General features: G+C 41.5%; 1 long non-coding RNA gene across 1 annotated transcript; it reads left to right on the top strand.

Moving 5' to 3' along the window:
* The first annotated feature begins 456 nt into the window (after positions 1 to 456).
* LOC141626481 (uncharacterized) lies at positions 457 to 1,392 on the top strand. Its single transcript, XR_012536064.1, has 3 exons — positions 457 to 555; positions 958 to 1,044; positions 1,216 to 1,392. It is a non-coding gene; the product is annotated as an uncharacterized LOC141626481 (long non-coding RNA).
* The last annotated feature ends 13,858 nt before the right edge of the window (positions 1,393 to 15,250 follow it).

The following is a 15,250-nucleotide window of genomic DNA, read 5'->3' as shown; positions in this document are numbered from 1 at the left end:
ATTTGGTTGTGCTGTCAGCTTTGTCAAAAGCATCACACGTATCTGTGTATGCACTATATGGGCATACTTGGATTGAAAAACGAGTGCATTTTGGAGAAGGCGGAGTAGATGGGTAGATTTGGTGCACATTTAGCTTAACTTTTCGGTATCCTTTAACCCTTTTAAGGGTTTTGATCTCATTGTATCAAGCACATCCACACATACTAATTATCTGTTGTTGCTCGGTGCTCTTGAAAGGAAGTACAAAGAATGCGATCTCGGGTTTATTATCTATGTTTAGTAGTTATTTTTCCTTCATTATGATTTGATAGTATGAATTCATAACTGATGGTTGATTGTTTTCTAGATGCAGTTTTGTGTTAATGATTTTCTCCCATGCACTTGAAGATTCTTGTACCAAGTCTGGTCTAGTACACTCGTTTGTCTGTATATCTTTGTTGGATCCCTGATGGTCATCTTCCTCTTTGTTAATGCATTCTATACGAGGTCAGCATATGTACGAGGCTCCGATCGTAGTAAATCCGGAGACTGTTAATGCAATGCTACCTAGACTTGGTTAGTGTCTGAAATAATCTTTTTAACATTAATGTGTTATCTACTCATGGTTACCCATGTAGCTTCGTATAAATTTTTTTAATCACAAGCATGTCATTAAGTCTTGGTATTAGACTTACATCAAAGTCTATTTGTGGCCTCAATTCGGTCGCCGCCCCATTGATTTGGTTGATACTTCTTGGACCTTCAGAACTTTTTCTAACTAAGTTTCTTTGAACTGTGAAAGTGTCGGAGTAACATGGTCCATGGCTAATGGTGACAAAGATTTATTCTTGCATATTTTGACTGGTGTTTTTGTTCTGGCTGAATTTGAATCACTCTTTTTCCTTCTATTTTAATATATAATTCTACCAAGTGAGCATTATTGGGTTAATTGTTCTAATTTGTCCATTTTTTTTCCAGATTGTTGAGTTCATTGTTGTAAAGCTGGAAACCAAGCTGCAGACAAGGAATTCATTTTTCATTTTATTCTGACATGAAATATATGTGGTATGTGGTGCTATAATTCAAACTTTTGAGCTTTTTATCTTCTTTTTGCTTTATATATATTTATATAGTACCCTTTTTTTGATTGTTTGATTTTTAGTAACGCTAAACGTTGATTTAACAATGCTTAGTTTGATTTTCTTACTGTGGGTTTTGTTTACTGTATCATTTCAGATCCAAGAGTAAGAGTGTCAATTGACGAGATAAAGAATGCTAAAAAGGTGTAGGCTACCAAATGTATATGTAAATGTTGATTAATCTATTAAATAAGATATCTATGTGATTATTTATACACTTCAATGTAAATTTTTTGAACGTGGACATTATTGTTCTGCTAGATGATAAGAAAGTTTTTGGGTAGTTGGTTGCATTCTTGTGTATGTATTGTTTATTCATTTCCATATTGGATTGTCAAATTTATGGGAGGTTGCTACAGAAGTTTAGGTAGCAATTTTTTTTAAAAAAAAAATACCTATCAACGGTGGCGGTTCTTAAGTTAAAAACCGCCATGATAGATAATTAAAGTGATAATAGAAATATCTATGGTGGCGGTTTTCTTACAATAACCGCCACTATAGATGGGTTACAGTGGCGGTTCTTGTCTAACAACCGTTGTATTATATAAGTTTATAATGGCGGTTTTGTATAACAACCGCCATTATAGGAGAGCTATTACGACGGTTGTACATTCACCTACAACCGCCGTAAAGTTTATACGACGCCGCGATAAACGACGCACCCTAAATCTCTAAAAACCGCCACAAAAGGTCATTTATAACCGCCATCGTAGGGGGTTTTTCTACTAGTGTGAATCAGCCGCTGACCGTTCTTCTCCGAAACCAAACACAAAAAAAAAGCTAAAACAAAATAAACTACAAACCAAAAACACATATATACAAACCGCCTCACGCAAAATGTACACATGTACAAACAAAAGTCCAAAACACGGACAAGCAACTATAACTACTCAACGCCTCCCATTGGACCAGTCTCGGTCTCACGAGGAGTCGCGGGCAAAACAGACACCACCTCGTGATCGGGCCCCTTCTCAGGAGAACTCTCCAGCGTCTCGTATTTCATCGTGACGCGAAGCTCCTCCGCTGCAGCCAACCGAGCACTGAGAGAGGCAATCTCTGCATCTCGGCTCCGCAACCCGTCCTCACGATGCCTTAGCTATTGGTCCTGACTGATGATTCCCAGCTCCTGTGACTCGATCATCGACCTCGGTGCATCCAACTAAGCACGGACCCGAGCAAGCTCCGCCGGATTCGCAGTACCCTGCAAAGCACAATACAGGTCATTGAGCTCTAAACGTGAAATGCAACACAAAAACACACAAAAACAGCCAACACAAAAAACAATTGTGCAAGCTGAGACTCCCTCGCAGCCAGGTCACCAGCAAGTGCCCTTCACCGGTTAGCCATCCACCACAAAGCCTGATGACTAATAGTCGACACCTACAACCAGAAAAGTCCTTCAGCACAACAAAAATGCAAGGCAAAATTCAAACAAAAGGAGTACTACTCAAATCAGAAACTCACCCTCAGAACTGTCAACCTCCACTTCCTGCCTGCGTCGATCACCTAGGTAGCCGCAGACTCTGGCAGACGCAGGTGTAACCCCTCGTCACCCGGCCCCTGGAAGGTGGTCTGTGTCGGGAAAGCTGGGGGCTGAATCCTCATGAGCGCGTCAACACCCTACAACAGGAATTCACGTCGAAGGTTACAAACCCTTCCACCAAAGCACAAAAAGAGGCATTGAAAACGAAGAATAGAGGAAAACATACCTCAATCGGGTACCAGGCAAGCCTCGACAAGCAGAAGGTGTCGTATTATTCCTCCCATAACAATAGCTCCTCACCGCCACGGTCGTGGAGGTGCTCCTCAACCTCATCAGGTGTCGACTCCTGGAACAACACCCTAGGCCGATCGACCGGCACCACAAAGGTCTCACTATAACACTGACGAGCTAAAAGCTCGCCCGGGTACCAAACCGGCTCGATCGCCGTCTCGAGGTATAAGCGCTGACAACTACGAGGTCGCAGACACTCCCTGACAGCAGCCAGTACGCCTGTGTAGTGCTCCCAAGGCCACCCGACAAACTGCACTCAAGGCAAAGCTAATCAACTAACTTGGGGCTTTCTAGGCTACCTAGTCACCCTATCTCTATCGGTTTCTACAAAACAAAAGAGGTAGGAAACAACAACTTACGTCACCACCTCGGAGGGCGTTCACCCGACGCCTAAAGTCCTTGTAAGTCGACTTGGTCGACTTCTTCCGAGACACCGTCCAACCCCTCACAGCAGGGTAAGCCGAAGGCATGTCCCCCATCGTCTTCGGGCGCAGGGGAACGAAGTAAGCAAACAACCAAGCCTCTAACAAAACACAACAATCACAAATCAGCCAATTTTTCAAAAATTGACAAAACACAAAAATCAATCCAAAATCAAAATCAAAATCAAAACCAAGAAACCACAAAAATGCTCGTACCTCTAAGATGAGGCCGGGACCAACCAAAGCGGGAGAACTCCCATGCCCCCATCACCTCCGGACGAAGTGCAGCGTGCAGGTAACGGGTAAAACTCGCCAAAGCCGGCGTCACCCAGTCAAACTGACCCAAGGCGTCCAGGTCAGCAAGCAGAGGAAGTACCTTGGTCGACAAGCGCTCACCCTTGTCACCAAAGTACGTGGTACCCAAGAAGTACCACAACCACAATCACGCCTCCTGTACGTCAGCCTCAGCCTCTGCCTCCGGACTCGCCAACGGCGCCGGAACAAAGCTCGCCACTCTCCCCCTGAAGTGGTCCCTCACGTAGGAGTTCGCTATCAGGAAAGGAGTGATGTCAGTCGGCGCATGCAAAACCTTGCCGATCAAACCCGTAACCACGGCGGAAGACACTCACTCCGACGTCTCCGGGAACTCAACAGGCGTCTCGCCACATGAAGGCCCGATATCATGGAAAAGTCCTCATAGCCGACTTCTCTATCAACGCCCTCGTACCGCCCCGGAGAACGTCGTAGAAACCCATGCAAGTCGAGAAGCCTAAGAAAGTCCTCATGGTAGCAATCTCCTGAAATTGGGAAACAAACAACATCAGAATACCTATTCAGATCTGAAACTACAAAACAACAAAAGCTCAACAAGGCAGCAGACTCACCAAGCCCTCGTGTACACGGTAAGAGATGTGAAGGTCGAGCCGCATCAACAACTGGCTACCGTCAAAGCCCTCGGCCCAAGCAGGCGTCGCTCGCAGGTTCACCCCCCTAGGGGATGTAACCCGTCTAACATCCCAGTTCTCGACAAAGACGTCATCTGCATCCGTCTCCACTCTCCGTCTCTTCCCCCCATGAAACTCCACGCGACGGGGATGAGGCCTCTCAACGACCCTCGCAACGTTTTGAAGCTTCCGTCTAGTGGGCCAAGGACCCCTCCTCCTAGTACAAACCCTCTTCCCAGAGGTACCGGCCTCATACCCAGCCTGAGCCCTCCCAACACCAACAGCCTCAACAGCAGGCTCCTCCCGAGCCCCAGTGGCTCCCTTATCAACAAAGGCCCCAACCACGGCCTCCTGACGAGCCCCAACAGCTCTCTCGGATCTAACAGCCTCCTCACTGGGCTCCTCTCCCTCAAAAGCGTCCTCTACCACCGTCTCAGGCGCACTCGCCGGTGTACTAACCGACCCAGTCCCAAACAAGACCTCCAAAGTCTCGGCAACGGACCCAGTGGGCCCAGAACACTCCCCTGCAATCAGGATAAAACAAAACAAAAACGTCAACCAAAATTTCGGCATTATGACGGCACAAATTGGACAAATCCAAAAAAAAAAAACCACCCGCAAATGCAAAACGCAACAAGGGCAAACTCGCCCAAACGCATCCAGCAAAAACACTCCACAAAAATCGCACAAAAAACGACTCGCCCTTCTTTTCAAGCAAAAGATGAGTCAAAACAACAACAAAAATTTCGTAACCCACTCAAGGCCCGCAAAACAATAACAAAAATTCCCAACACAACTGGGTATTTTTCAGAGCTCAAAAAAGGCAATTATGCGCCAATTCAGGCACAAACTGGTCAAAAGTTCAAAATACGACCACAACAAAACAACGTGATTTAATCACGTCTCAAAGTAACCTAAACTACCGTTAAGGTCCATTTCAAGACAAACTGGCTCAATTTGAGCTCAGACAGACGCTTATTTCGTCAGACATAAGACCGTCTAAAAAAGGCAAAAATTCAAATTTTGCCCACAACACCCAACGAAGGCTCTACATATAAAAGACGGACTTTCCCGACTACAATGCAACCTAGTGGGGCACACAACTCAACAAACAAACATGGCATTGTGAAATAAGACGTTTTCCGTCTCACTCACGTTTTTCGAGCCTAGGGAGCGGGAACGGGGACCAAAATGCACAATAAAAGCACCCCTATACTCCTAAACAGGTTTCTAACCTAATGCAATCATCAATTTCACTCGAAAAAGGGCTAAACAAAAACGCCCAAATCGATTTGCGAAGGGTTAGGGTTTCGCCCTAATTCAATCAACAAAAAGACAAACAAATTCAAATGGATCCAAGAGGACTTACATACCTTGAGATGACATAAGGACGATGGCACGAAATCAAGCAAGTAGCAAAGTCGAAAAATGGCGATTTTCATGGTTTTTCATAGTTTTGTGTCGAAGAAGACGAAGACAATGAGAAGCAGCCACTTCTCGCATTTTTTTACAGAAAACAGGGAAGCCCCATTCCCTCGCAAAAGGGCTCGCGCCTCAATCAGGCATTCCATGCTTTGTTCAGCGGAATTTTGGGCTTTGGCCCAATTCCCACACAAATTTCGAAATTTCAACGACGGAACTAAAAACCGTCATCCCTCAAAAACAAAAACAAAACAGTGAAATTCAAATTCGCTATTTTCACAAAATTATCAACGACGGAATTAAAAAAACTGTCATCTCTCAAAAACAAAAACAAAGTAGTGGAATTCAAATTCGCTATTTTCACAAAATTTTCAACAATGAAATTAAAAACCGTTATTTTTCAAATACAAAAACGAAATAGCATACTTCAAATTCGCTATTTCCACAAATCACAAGTTTTCAAACGATGGCATTAAAAACCATCATTTTCAAACAACAATAAATAGTGAAATTTAAATTCGCTATTTTCACAAGACTTTCAAACAATATTTTCAAATCACAAAAATAAATAGTGAAATTCCAATTCGCTATTTTCAAAATTCAAAACAAACGGCATTAAAAACCGTCACACCTTCAAACAGGATAGTGAAATTCACCACCCTTTGCAAATCTCAAATCATGGGAAGACGAAATTAAAACCGTTATCCCGAAACACACATCAAATGGCAGAATACACATCTGCCTTTTTCTGCAAACTTCCAACAAACGGTAATAAAAACCGTTACCTCCCTTCGAGATTCAAAATCACCGCCAACCACGGGAGCTAGGCCCACGAGCCTATCCCTTTCCGGTGCCACAAACATCCAATATAAACACCGAGATTCCCCAGTAGGATATCAGAGGCTTCTCCACAGAGCCCGCTAAACTCAACGACCTCGCGAAATAGGCCCGTTCGACACGCCTATTTCCCACGGTCGATCATTTAACATGGCTGGCGAGCCTCAAAACGTATTCTCAGCATGGCTGGCGACCCTCAAAACGCATCATACCCAACATGGCTGGCAAGCCTCACAATTCACATTCTGTATGGCTGGCGAGCCTCATAAGGCACCACATTCTCACCATGGCTGGCGAGCCTCAAAACGCATCACATCCAACATTGCTGGCGAGCCTCACAACACACATTCAGTATGTCCGGCGAGCCTTAAAACGCACAACCTTCAGTATGGCTGGTGAGCCTCAAAACGCGTCACATTCAACAAGGCTGGCGAGCCTCAAAACGCACATCTAACATGGCTGGCGAGCCTCACAACGCACATCCAACATGGCTGGCGAGCCTCACAATGCACATCCAACCCAGCTGGCGAGCCCCATCATATCCGCAACACGGCTGGCGAGCCCCATTATATTCGTAACACGGCTGGCGAGCCCTATTATATCCGCAACACGGCTGGCGAGCCTTTGCCCATAAACAAGAAACAACATAAGGACATATCCCGAAGATGCCTCAGGTATGACTCTTTCTTATGGTTGGCGAGCCTTCGTACGTAGTCTAACGGACTTTAAACGACCCACACGGACAATTGACAGACTCTAAACTATTCCCGACGATAGGTCCTTGACTCGTATCCCCGAGTCGCCTTGGCGTCGCCCTTTCCGACGGCAGGTTCTTGGCCCAAACCCTTTCGAGCCGCCTCGACGTCGCTTCGGTCTCCAGGTTGTAATCTTCGATTGACCTGTGGGCTATACTTTGACTTTCACCCTATCCAAGCCTCAGTCAAAGTGGGGGCTCTGTAGATACCCAGTATCTGTCGAGTCTCCAACAAACACCCGATGATTATCGGACTACAACATGCTTAGGAATCGCAGCGTTTAATCGACAGTTTTGTATAACTATACGTCAAAAAACATAAAACGATTTCGAAAACAAAACATTTAAAAACTCCTCAAAAGTACCTGGAGTGTTTAATACATGATGACGGGGCCGCAATGACACTAACTAGAGTCAAAACTGACATCGGACCAAAAACTGACTCAACAATTCAAATCCCGACTCCAACAACGAGTCAAACCGAGTCAAACACAAAAAAAAAAGAACTTTTCAAAACCTTCATGTTAAGTATTCCCAGAATGCCTCATGGTCAAGTACAAATCATGTCATCCAAAACATAGGATACAACAAATCATGATTTCAATTGCGTGATAATGACAAGACACCTCGAAGACCCGCGAAATGGCTCGTGCCTCTTCGAGTAGCCCATGCAGCCACGCCGCTCTAAACGCACACAACCACCCATTTCTCTATAAATACCCACCTTCAGACACCATAATACCTTACACGAGTGTCCCCCCCTCATCTCTCCCTTAAAATTCTAGACTCGACTTCTCAAGTCACAAACCGACACGTGTTTTCGACCTACCGATGGAAAATACAAGCCTTACACTTTGTTTGGTAGCGTCATCATGCATTAAATCACTTGACCGACCATCTCGACCAACTACACCATCCTTAAACTTAAAACACTCTTTTACATTCCTAAAACGGTTTTCAAACCTAGTTTTCCGACCACACAAGTTGATACACTGTCGATTTATTGTCTCAAGCCTAGCATGTAAGTATGAGGGTGTAAAAATTCTCTTCTATCATGTTTTTCATCTGTTTTATGACTATAACATGCTAAAACATGCATAACATGATTCAAACATAGGTTAGATGAGCCAAAACCGGATTTTGGCCGGAGACAGGGCCTGCTTGTATAGCAGGAAGGCTCGCGCCTAAACCCCCTCTCAGGCCTTAATCCAGCCGTGTTTGGTCTCATCTTCCTCTTTATTTCATTTCTTATTTGTAATCGGTTTTTACCATTTCAAAAATTTCAAATCATTTTCATGATAATTTTTAACCATAAAACATTCTCACCCATGGTTCCTAATACCATGACGGTTTAATCCGTGTTTCGGTAATAATATTTGGTTAATCACATTGTAAAAGGTATTTTAAAACCTTTTATTTCATTTCTTTACATTTCAAAACAAGCATATTATTCATAAATACAAAATCGTCCTTGATTTCACATACCATGTCGGTTTTTAACCCGAGTACGATGATAAACATTGACTACTTACAAGCAAATAAACTTAAAACAATTAGTTCATAATCATTTCTCAAAACTATTCTTGTCAAGCTTTCAAAACCGAACCCGACATCGAATATCATCAATATAATGGTAATTATCAAAGTCTCGTTCCTTACATCAACACAAAAACGGTCCAAGCGACCATTCCAAACCAAGACGGGTTCAAACACCTTCTTTTCAAATCATTTTACAAACATTTTAACAGCCAGAAGACGTCCCTTTGATAGTCTGATGGCTCGCGCCTAAACAGGCCAACCATTTTCCAATTTTCAAACCAGAACAGGCCTATTTGCATCGCCTGACGGCTCGCGCCTATATAGGCTGCCTGATGCAGACCCTGTTTCCTTTCCAGCACTTGTCTAGGACGATCCCGACTTCGGTTAACCCCAATACAGGTGATACTGTCGTTTCGTACCAAAAATAAATACCTAGATTACTACTAACAGAAGTCAGCGGTAAGTAGGGTCGATCTCCACAGGGAGGCGGTTTACTATCTACTTGTCTATTCTATCTGTGTAATGTCACTATTGGGGGTTTTGATTGTGTTTTGACTAAACTAATAGAGACTAAGGCAAGAGAGAGAGAAGTAAGAGAATTTAACAGATAAAAGAGAGAAATATGCTAGGATTCGGTCTATCGTGGCAGCTACACTATCGGGTCAATTGAGTCGATTAAACTATTGATAAGAAGAGTTATGGTCGTCACCTTTCGGTCCTTAAACCGCCCTAGGGTCTCCTAACTTAGCTTTCGCCCTAATTAGGTATTACCTATTGTAATTAAGCAAGCCTTCCCTTCCAATCTTTCGATCCAGGTCGGGGTTAACTAGATAAATTGGTCTCCTGCATGCATTCATTCAACCTAATAACAATTAAATTGCCTAATACAATTCCTTTCGCAAGACTAATCTAGTCAAGTCGATCCTATCATATTACTACCACGGCTTCCCTAATCCTAACATACTAAGGGGAATTAGCTACGCATAATTAAATAGAGAACTAGAAATAAATAAGAAGTAAACATTAAATAAAAGTAAAGAGAAGGAATGAATTACTGAATTATTGATCGGAAAATAAGGAAGAACAGAAGTAACAGTAACAGTGTATATAAAATGATAAGAGAGCAGAAGCAACGTCTGACAGTGTCAGATGAAAAGGAGGAGAGTTTACAATGGCGTCCTACTATCCTATTTATAAGAAAAATAGGATTTATTAAACCTAATTGACGGAAATAAGCTAAGAAGCCCAAGCCCATAGCGAATCCACTCGATCGAGTGGTTTTAAACTACTCGATCGAGTAAACTAGAGCTTAAACCACTCGATCGAGTAGAAAATCTACTCGATCGAGTAAATCAAAAAAGGCAACTACTCGATCGAGTAGAAAAAGGACTCGATCGAGCATAATTCTACTCGATCGAGTACTTTCCAGCGCACAATTTCCTACTTCGCGCACTGAACTTCAAATGGCTGCCATTTCTTCGTTACTTGGGCACACAGGGTGATTCCAGTGGCGTTGGAAAGCTAAGAGGACAAGATTTCATCTCCAATTTGAATCACCTGAATATCTGTTGTAGAACTCGAGATATAGCTCTTCAAAGTAGGAACTAGCAATTTGAAGTTCTTCCTTTGCTCGCCTAGCTATCTTTCTTCTTTGCGCATCTCAAAATAGCTACATTCCCGCTCCAAATTCACTCTTCCTCCAAATGCATGCTAAACGGACGGTAAAAGGCTTGATTTCACTACTTTTGGGTTCATTCTTGCAAATAAGACAAAATAACCCAAAGTAGCATATCCGGGGCATTTCGTAGCATAAAGCCACGATAAAAGCATAGAAATACGTGAATAAATAGGCCTAAAAAGACTATATAAAATGCACGTATCAACAGGACAGATCAGATGACAAATCTGCTCTTTCACATTGTATTTGCAAAACGCCTTACTAAGACAAATGGATCACGCTATGCAGCATAAACCTAACTCGGTAAATTGATTTTTAATTTCCGTCTTGCATACAAATCAACATTAAATCCAACTTGACATCAAATACTTGATACTTGGATAAACAACCGACATAGAAAGCTCACATGTTAGGTTCAAACTTGTGGATGCGCATTCATGCATTTACCTGTTTTATCAACTTTTGCATTTAACCAACCAAGATCGATCAGTAGAGGCCGCTACCGCGGGCGTGATTGGGTGTCCAATTAAAGGGCTTCCCAATACGTACTTTAACCTCTTACTCATAAACTTTGGATAGTGCACAACCTTATCCAGGGCGTACGAGAGTCATTCTAGAGATAGGATGCTAAAGGGGGACGATTCCTTATCTTTAGTACCTATGTCAAACACCGCTTTTTGCCTTGGTTGACCTAGGTATAAAGGGGATTCGAACGGGTGTAGACACCTCAAAGTTGTCTACTAGCCTTGCGGGTACCCGATGATGAGGCTAAAATTAAATGACTAAATGAAAATTGACAAAGTTATAATTAATGGCTCTTTACGCTTATTTCCCGAGAATTAACTTAAAATGGCATAAAACCACCCTTAAACCTTCTATGTTCATTTCTGTCCATTTTAGCATGTTACGGTATAAAACCACTAAATAATAAATAGGAAACCACTTTCAGACTTATTCCTCACCTCGTCCATTTCATTACCATATTTCATAACGTTTTAATATAGTTCCATATCATAACTGGTGACAATTTAAAGTCGATCCAGTTAATTGTACTAGGCCACTAGCCCAAAGCTCACGTGTAGACCTGGCAAACAGGTCGGGCGGGTCGGGTCCCGGGTCGGGTCAGAATACGGGTCGAGTCAGATACGGGTCGGGTTATACGGGTCACGGGTCGGGTTAGGGTCAGAATACGGGTCAAGAAATAATTTCTAACGTCTTTTTTAAATGATTTTTTGAATTTACAAAATATTTTTTTAAAATGTAAATCATATTTAAAATTAATATTTTAATCATATTCAACGTTTACATTAATTATATTGACATAATTATTAAAATATAGTTTTTTTTTAATAATTATTTTATTATTAAATATTATAAAAGTTATATAAAATTAACTTTTTAGTTGTTTTTGTAATTTTCAGTAACAAAAAAATACTTTTTTAATTATTTTTTTCAAATATAATATGTAAATATTAATATTTTAATAAAATTATTGATTTACCTTTGACCCAACGGGTCGACCCGTTCGGGTCGGGTCTCGACCCTAAAATAACGGGTCATTTCAGGTTCGGGTCAAACGGGCCGCGGGTCAAAAAAATCGGGTTTGTAACCCTAAGAACGAGTCGGGTCGGATTTTCGGGTCGGGCCAGATTTTGACAGGTCTACTCATGTGACATAAGAACAAATAAATAAGCCCAATATTATCCGTCAATGCGTTAGTAGGTGTGCATGGGAGGGAGACGTACACCTTGTGAACATTGTGATATAGCAAAAAACTATTGGCTGAAGTTACACAAATAAAGAAGATATAAAAATTGGGAAAAGATGAAAACAAAAACAATGTTGTCAATCAAACGTGGGTACGGAGAATTAATATGAGACCATGTCAAATACTATCTACGGAGTATTAGTCTCCACATCTGGACGAATTGCATACCCCAATGAATATCTTGGTTGCACGGACACGCCTTTTAATCGATGTTTCCGTGTCGGACATCCGTATCGGATACGACACTCGTTGGACACACGTCAAAACGTGTCGGACACCTGTAAAGCCGTGTCTAACTTTCATCTTTTACTTGGGCACGTGTCCGACGCGTGTCCATATTATTTTGAGCCGTGTCCATGGTATTTGGACACACCTTCAAACGGAAAGTTGAATTCAAGGTAAATGGCGTAAATTGTTATATGGTTAAATTTGGTGGGCAAATGATGTTCTTTAGACAAGTAATGAGATGTCGAAATAGATTGATTATAAGTTGGTTTTTAGTTTTAGAAATGAGAATAAGTTATATTTAACGTCAAATTTTACCTTCATTTATTTAAATTTAATATCAAATACCTTTTCAAAATTAAAATCACACATATATAACTACAAAATATATATTTTATTAAATTTAAATAACGTGTCCCGTGTCCTAAATTTCATGAAATGCCGTGTCACATATCCGTGTCGTGTCCGTGTCCGTGTCCATGTCCGTGTCGGTGCTACCTAAATGAATATAAATACGCTCCATCATATCATCAGTTGAGGGGGACAAGGACGACATTCACAAAATAAACGAGACATACATCTCGTCTCAAGACCAGATCCTAAAACTCTACACTTATACACCGTCTCAAATATTCTATCCCAATTTCAAATTAAAGCTCAATCACATAAATTGTCCGAGTTTCATATATGCACATAAAAGCCGTTAATTTACGATAAAGTCGAAATTCATTCACAGTCAAAATCCAAATAGGCCTGAGGATACTGAATCAAATAAGCTTTCTTTACTCTTTTATTTTATTTTTTATTTATTTTCTCTATTTTATTATCTTATTTGTATAATTGTATATAAACTAACTGTTAGAATACAAAACGAATAAGGAACTTCAACCATCAGCTTAAGTTTTTGGTTGAGATGGTTTCTTGACACTAACCTCGTCACTTGTCTTGTAAATAATTGTATAAAATTTATTGTTTCTAACTTTCTTTTGTTTGTCTTTTTATCGTCAAATATATAATATTACAAATAAATAGTAGAGGCCGTCAATTTGATAGGCGGTCCGGGTGCCTAACACCTTCCCTGACCGTACCTTTACCCCGAATCCGCAATCTTTGGTTCAGACCGGAGTGACAGATCAATCCCCATACCAGGGATCAAAAGGGGTCTTTTCCGTTTAACTTATTTTTGTATGTTTTTTATAAAACCTACTGGCGACTCCTCATTATTTATTTATTTTAAAAGGAGAAATTTTTCAGGGATTCTAGAGTGACAACTCCGCTGGAAACTTAATAAGAGGGTAAGACTCGAAATTTATTTGTTATATTGTATATTGGCCGAAATTGACTCACTTTGTATTTATGGGACTAAATACCAATTGCATGTTAAAAGGAATCATGTTGACGCTGAGCCAAAATTCTCTCCATTTCCTAAAAAGAAATGGAGAGGCAAGTTCCTATTAACGGTCCGGATTGCATGTGGACAACATCTAACGGTTCTAAATTTACGCATAAAGATAAAGGAAAATGAAGATGAAAAGAGAAATTATTATTTTAAAGAGATTGTGAGAGGAAATGGAGAGAAAGGAAATCGAGAGGATCCATTTCCGTTTACGCTGCTATTAATTTTGACTCAAATAACACACTGCCATACTAGTTATACGTGTCCTAATGCATGTATATTTGCTTACCATTGTCATTACCGAATTAATTGGCATTTGTGTGTTTTATTAGTTTACCATACCACTTGTATGTGTCTTAATTTGTTTGTCTCGACATATTTTGTAACGTATTTTTTTTTTTTTTTTTTTTTTTTGACAGCTGTAAATAAAGGTTTCACAGTTTCATGGCTTGCTTCGCAAGATTATGCGCAATGCCATTTAAACGCCTTGGAATAAAATTAAAACATAAGCAATGAAAAAAGCTAAAAGAAGAACGAATGTCCTCTAGAATGCCCGTAATCCTGTGATCATCCTTGTCGCTCCGCTAATTGGTTGATAAGTTGCAAGCGATCCGAAGAGATGTCCAGATGAAGATGTCGCCACTCTTGTGCCCATAGTACTATATCTCGAACCCCCATGGCTTCAGCCTGTAGTGCCGATTCCGCTCTCGTGCGCACTTGTCTCCGTCCCAGTTCACTTCCCATATCATCATAAGCAATCCACCCGAAGGCCGCCTCAAAATTCCTGTTCCAACTAGCATCTACCTTCACCCGTATCACCGCACATCCGTTCGGCATGCCGAGAATACACACCGGGTGACCATCTCGAATAGCCAAAGATTCCTCTTGAAGAGTCCCTTCCTCATCTGATCTCCTGCTACCTTGGCCCATTTTTTTATCAAGGGACTTCCTCAGTATGTTCACTCGTTCTCGGATAGCCCGATAGATCATATTGGTGATAATATGCGAGTTGACATCCTGATCCTGGAATCTGATCCTATTTCGCGTAGTCCATAGGGCCCATAATGTAGCCACGAAAGAAATCACTTGATAGATCCCCTCTTCCTTTTTGGCTAAATAGCGGATCCAGTTGCAAATCCAATCAGAGATAGAGACGCCCTCGGCTCCTTCTACCCGAATGCCTAAATCAGAGCCTGCCCAGATTCGACTTGAGAAACCGCAGTCGCGGAAAAGATGCTCAGGCGTTTCCAAAGCCTGTTGACCCCTGCCACACATACCGCATGATGGATCCACGTCAATACTCCGCTTGTAGAATTCATGCCCAGTCGGTAAAACATTGGTAATAATTTTCCATATGAGAAGCTTCCACATCT

Source organism: Silene latifolia, chromosome Y, assembly GCF_048544455.1.
Source record: "Silene latifolia isolate original U9 population chromosome Y, ASM4854445v1, whole genome shotgun sequence".
NCBI classification, from domain to species: Eukaryota; Viridiplantae; Streptophyta; class Magnoliopsida; order Caryophyllales; family Caryophyllaceae; genus Silene; species Silene latifolia.
Note: the sequence above shows the minus strand (reverse complement) of the source record. Positions and strands in the feature narration are given on the sequence as shown.